Consider the following 6310-nt stretch of genomic DNA (forward strand, 5'->3'; position numbering starts at 1 on the left):
CTGTTTCCCGTAGTTAGTGCGCGTCCTGGGGACTAGTTTCTTATGTGCTCGGAGGCTAAATTGTGATGAAGAATTGTCTGGAATGGTATTATACAGCTAGTCTTTGTAGATGTGTTGGAACAAGTGATAAAAATATACCTGATCCACTTTAATCAAACTGTGTTTGAAAACGAGTGGTGCTGTAGTTAAATATTCAGGATGACCATGATACCCTTCGATTGCTCGTATTGCCTTCTTTTGTACAAGTATCAGTTTATTGTAATCGCTTTTAGTCATAGTGCCCCAGACGAGACAACAATAATTCAATTTCAAATAAAAAGTGCATAGTACTTAGATAAATTCAACCATTGATGTAGGAGATGGGAGATTCTATAAATGCAACCAACTGTTTTACATAGATAACATATAAGATTAGTAACGTGAATATTCCAAGAAAGAGTTTCGGAAAACCATACACCGAGGAACTTGATACTGCTGACTCTATCAATTAGTTTTTTCTCGCAATGAATATTGTCTGCATGGCGTTCAACAACGTTGATGAGCCTAAATATAATATAGGTAGTTTTCTTCAGGTTTAGGGTAAGACAATTTGCCTGCAACCACACAATGCAGCCTAGTTAGGGAAATGTTGATCATACTTTCCAGGGCAGGCAGTGAAGGGGCAGTGAAAAACAGGTTCGTGTCATCTGCGTACATTACAAGACCAGGTGAATTTAATATTTGGGTTATATCATTAATGTAAACTAAGAATATTAAGGGCCTAATATGGAACATTGCGGACCACTTTGGGTTATGGCCAACCTGTGTTCATTTGCTTACACCATTGCACTCGTTGCATCTCTGGCCAGAGGCTTCCTAGTTGGGTGTTGGGTGTTGGGTGTTGGGTTTTATGGCACATAGGCAGCTAAGGCCATCATGCGCCAAACTCAAGGTGTAGAATTGGCTTTCTGTAGAATGTTTACGAATATCAAAAAATGCCGATGGCGTAGATGAGCTAAAAACATTGTGCTGCCTAGTAAAAGAAGAGAAGAAATTTGGAAATCGCTAATGGTAAAAGCGTTAAAGAAGGTCAGGCAGCCGTAGCGGCTATCCTTGGCTAGGCAAGGATCCTGAGGCTCCCAACCAATCAAATAAAAAGCCTCAGCCTACTTCTCAGGAATGAGAAAGTGGCTGAGGTGTATCATGTAATAAAGGGAACCAGTGGTTCAAAAATTACAGTTTTTCGAGGACGCCCGCTGCTTTTAAAAAGCTAAAAACGGAGGGTATGTTAACAATGGCATTATCAGCTAAGAGCAATGTTGGGTGAAAAGGAATGTATTCATGATAAAATTGAGTGAAGTACTTTTTTCTTAGTTTTTCTAGTTTCACACATGAGAATAAAATGTGGTTAACAGTAAGTTCTTCTCCGCATTCCACACAACCAGGTTTATCTTGTTTTGTTAGCAGGAAGTTGTGGGTGAGGTGCGTGTGGCCAATTCGCAGACGGCATAAAACCACTTCTTTAAAACGTTCCTGGTGCACACATGACTTAAATTCACCCAAAACTGGTTTTACAAAGTGCAGTTTATTATTCACTTCGCTGTTCCAACGCGACTGCCATTTTTGTCTTAATTTCTGTTGAACTAATTTCATACAGTCATTAAAGGGTATATCTACATTTTTTATTTCCTTGCCCCGAGCTTGAGCGGCACACAAATCTGCTCTCTCATTTCCTTTTATTCCGACGTGGCTCGGGACCCAGCAGAGTTTAATGTTCTGTCCTCGAGCTGTTGCTGTTACAATGTTGTGTATGATGTCCCCAAGTATAGGAGTGGTTGCGTTTCTAGAGTGGAGGGCTGTAAGTACACTTAAAGAGTCTGTGTAAATAATAGTGTTTTTGAGGTTCTCGTTTAGTATTTTTTTTTGTTGCCACACATACTGCGTAACATTCTGCGCTGAAGATGGATGCGCACTGTGGAAGTCGCATTGCTGTCTCCGAATTTCCTCGCACCACTGCGCTTCCTACGTAAACATTCGTTTTTGAACCGTCAGTGTAAAAGTCCGTAAAACTACTGTATTTTTCTTCGAGTGCAAGGAATTCCTGTACTATATGTTGTTTTGGAGTTTGTGTTTTTTGGAACTGCGTAAGGGTAAAATCACAGTTTGCCGGAAAATTGTGCCATGGAGGCAGTGGAGCTCGTCTTCGAGCAATGGCAGGTAATGTGTCCAGTACTCCGAGGTTTTGACACATCTCTTCAAAACGCAGGAGGAGTGGCCTGGTAGCTTGTGGCTTGTTGTTAAAAAGTGTTCTTGATGGGCACTTTGTGACTATGGGGTAACATAGGTGTTTGGGAAGCGAACGGATTTTTAAAACGTACGAGCACGTGAGCATGGTTCTTCGGTCCTCGAGTGACGGTTCGTTGGTTTCTACATAAAGACTGTTAATTGGTGATGTCCTGTAAGCACCAGTGGAGAGACGCAAACCCAAGTTATGCACTGTATCTAGTCGTTTAAGGTATGATGGTCTCGCTGACCCATACACTATACATCCATAATCAAGGGTAGAGCGTACTACAGAGCGGTAAATTTTTAGAAGGCATGTCCTGTCGGCACCCCAATGTTTTCGTGACAGTACTTTGAGTATGTTGAGGGATCGGGAGGCTTTCTTTTTCAGTGCATTTATATGAGGCAGGAAAGTGAGCTTTTTGTCAAAGGTTACGCCTAGGAATTTGTGCTCATTTTTCACCGGTAGCTGTGTTTTGTTCAGGTGTATAAAAGGGTCAGCCTGTAAGCCTCGCTTAATAGAGAAAAGAATGGCCACGGTTTTCTGTGTGGAAAACCGGAAACCGTTCTCGTCTGCCCAGGTCACCAGTTTATCCATTGTCAGCTGTATTTGTCTCTCGCATGTTACCAGGTTTGAAGATGTGCAGGCTATTTGCAGATCGTCAACATAGACGGAATACATAATGGCCTTCGGTATTACTTTGGCTATGGAATTTACTTTAATAACAAACAATGTCGTGCTCAAAATACACCCTTGAGGAACCCCGTTCTCTTGAACGAAGCCCCTGGACACGGTTGATCCTAGGCGCACTTGAAATGAGCGGTCGGAAAGAAAGTCCTTCAGGCAGTTCAACATCCTGCCACGGATGCCAAGATCTGCTAAGTCACGAAGGATGCCGAACCTCCAGGTGGTGTCGTATGCTTTCTCGAGGTCAAAAAAGACGACAAGACAGTGCTGTCTGTGTATAAAAGCCTCTCGGACAGTATTTTCCAGGCGAGTTAAGAGGTCTGTTGTTGAGCATGCTTTCTTAAAACCGCACTGATGGATGTCAATAAGCTCAAGAGATTCAATCAGAAAAGTTAGTCTTTTATTCAGCACACTTTCGAATGACTTGGCAAGGCAGCTGGTAAGGGCTATCGGCCTGTAACTAGTAGGGGATGTTGGTTGTTTTCCAGATTTCAGGAATGGAACAATAACTGCTTTCTTCCAGGCTTTCGGCAATCTTCCGAGCACCCACACTTGGTTAAAAAACTTCAAGAGCGCCTCCACATATTGCTGGGAAAGATGTGCTAGCATTTCGTAATGTATATTGTCAGGGCCAGGTGCTGTCTTTTTTCCGGCCGAGAGAACTTCGTTTATTTCTTGGAGTGTTATTAAACCATTGTACGGTTCTTTTGTGCAGCCCGTTGTTGGAAGTCTATGTTTCTCCACTGCATGTTTATGCTTTAAAAATGTTTCTGTGTAGTGTGAAGAACTAGAAATGTTTGAGAAATGTTCTCCCAAGATGTTTGCCTGTTCCTCTATATTTGTCTGTGTACCTGGATCTGTTAAGAAAGGAATTGTGTAAGGAGAAAAGCTTCTGTTAAACTTGTGGACTTGTTCCCACATTTTTTTGGACGTAACTGAACTATTTATGCATGATACGTAGCTTCTCCATGATGTTCTTTCGGCATTTCGGCGGATGTACCGAGCTTTTGCTCTCGTCTTTTTAAAGTTGATGAGGTTATCTTGAGTTGGGTATCTTCGAAAAACTCCCCAAGCTTTATTTTGCTTCTTTTTTGCTTCCCGGCATTCCTGCGTGTACCATACCTTGTTGTTTTGTCGTACTATTCCTGACGATTGCGGAATAGCTTGGCACGCAGCATCAATAATGCAGCTTGTAAAAATTTCATTCAGTTCGTCAACGTTAAGACTGTTTGAAAATAATTTCTCCAGGCTAGCCTTTTCTCTAAATAGTTGCCAGTCGGCTAGGTGTAGTTTCCAACGGCGTGGTTTACTAGGGATGACTGATGGTGGTGATGAAAAGTTAATCACTACCGGAAGATGATCGCTTCCGTACGGGTTATCGAGAACATCCCACTTAAAATCGGTAAAAACGGAAGAAGAGCTAAAAGATAAATCTATGCAACTCATTTTTCCTGAGGCTGGAGAGCAATATGTGGGTTTGCCTGTATTGAGTAGGCAAACATTATTGCACAGAATAAAATCTTCTAATATACGGCCCCTAGTGTCTGTCTGTTCACTCCCCCAGAAAGGAGAGTGTGCATTAAAATCCCCAACTACCAGATATGGCTCTGGTAGCTGATTAAAAAGTGATTCTAGGTCATGAAGTGTTACTGTGAGGTGTGGCTGAAGGTATACTGAACATATGGTAATTGTTTTAAAGCTAATGACGGTGACTGCAATGGCTTCATAATTCGTCTGCAGCTGGATTTCACGTGTTGCAACACCGCTCTTAACAACGACAGCAACACCTCCAGAGAGCCTATCTGCCTGCTCACGGTCACGGCGAAAGACTTTATAATTCTTAAAAATATTTTTTTGTAAAGGTCCCAAATTGGTCTCCTGAAGGCACAGTGCTACAGGAGACATAGAGCGTAGGAGATCTGTTGCATCGCTGTAGTTATTTAAAATTCCACGGCAGTTCCAGTGGATAAGGAACGCCATGATTATTTTAAGGAGGAGTGTTTTGAGACCTCAGGTCCCTCCTTGTTGAGGGCCTGTTATCGTGGTTTTTTCTTTTTTTCGGTCAAGAGAGCCCCGTCGCCGTTGCGACTGAGGCGAGCTTTGACTTGTATCCATCGCCTCCATGGAGGCGCTGGAGTTCCGCGGGGAACCCGCGGGCAGGGGGGTGGTAGACTTCTCCCGAACGGGGGAAGCCTTGCCGGCTGCCGACTTGGAGGACGGCCGGCCCGTTGTTGGGGGTGGCATAGCAGCTCTCGCTGCATCTGCCAGGGGCGCGGATGGCCCTGCCTCAGCCTCACTAGGTGTGAACTGGGCAGGTGCCTGAGGCCGGTGTGATGCGCCGCGCCCGCGCACCACATCGGCGAGGTTTGTGTGGGGTGTTAAGGAGAAAGTGCCTTGCGACATTGCATAACGCTTTCTTGCCTCTTTAAAAGTGATATTATCTTTTATCTTTATTGTAATGATTTCCTTTTCTTTTCTCCAGGCAGGACAAGACCTTGAGTAAGCAGCGTGCTCGCCTTCGCAGTTTGCACAGCGTGGCGCGGCGTCGCAGCCGTCTGATTGGTGGTCATTGGAGGCACATTTAGCACAAGTGTTGCGGCCGCGGCAGCTCTGGGAGCCGTGACCGAACTTCTGGCATTTGAAACAGCGTCTAGGGTTGGGGATATAAGGGCGAACGGAGATTTTTGCATAGCCTACCTCGATTGACTCGGGTAGGGTGCATGAGGCAAACGTCAGGACCAGGTGTTTTGTCGGAATCTCTTTGTTGTCTTTGCGGATTGTAATTCTGTGGACGTTGGTAACATTCTGAGGGTTCAGTCCTTCAAGCATCTCTTCCTCTGTTAGGTGCAGGAAATCATTATCTGAGATGACACCACGTACTGTGTTCAATGATCTGTGCGGTGTAACAGAGACAGGAATATCGCCAAAAGTTTCAATGTTTGCAAGCTTTGAAATCTGAGTTATGTCGAGCAGTTCGAGGAGGAGGTCACCACAAGCCAACTTTGTGACTTTGTACTGAGGGCCCAGGGATTCTGTAAGAACTCTTGAAACAAGGAACGGGGATATTTGTCTGGCTGGCTTTTCTGTTTCTTTACTGTGGACGATGTGGTACTTAGGGAAAGTTGTCTTCTTTTTGTTGAAAAACTGGGATGTGACATCGGTCCGCCCCCTTTTCAGAGGGCGATCATTATTAAGCAGGGAGGAAGCCATAAAAAATTTTGTTCTTCGGCCTTGGTGCCAGCCGCCCACCATGGAGCCCAACTAGGGGACAGGACAGGAACTTGAAAACAAGTCCTGCCCACGCCAGCTGTACACCATTGCTATAACCGAATATGACGAAACCCAGGATAGTTCGCCACA

This window comes from Amblyomma americanum, chromosome 1 (genome assembly GCF_052857255.1).
Source record: "Amblyomma americanum isolate KBUSLIRL-KWMA chromosome 1, ASM5285725v1, whole genome shotgun sequence".
Lineage (NCBI taxonomy): Eukaryota > Metazoa > Arthropoda > Arachnida > Ixodida > Ixodidae > Amblyomma > Amblyomma americanum.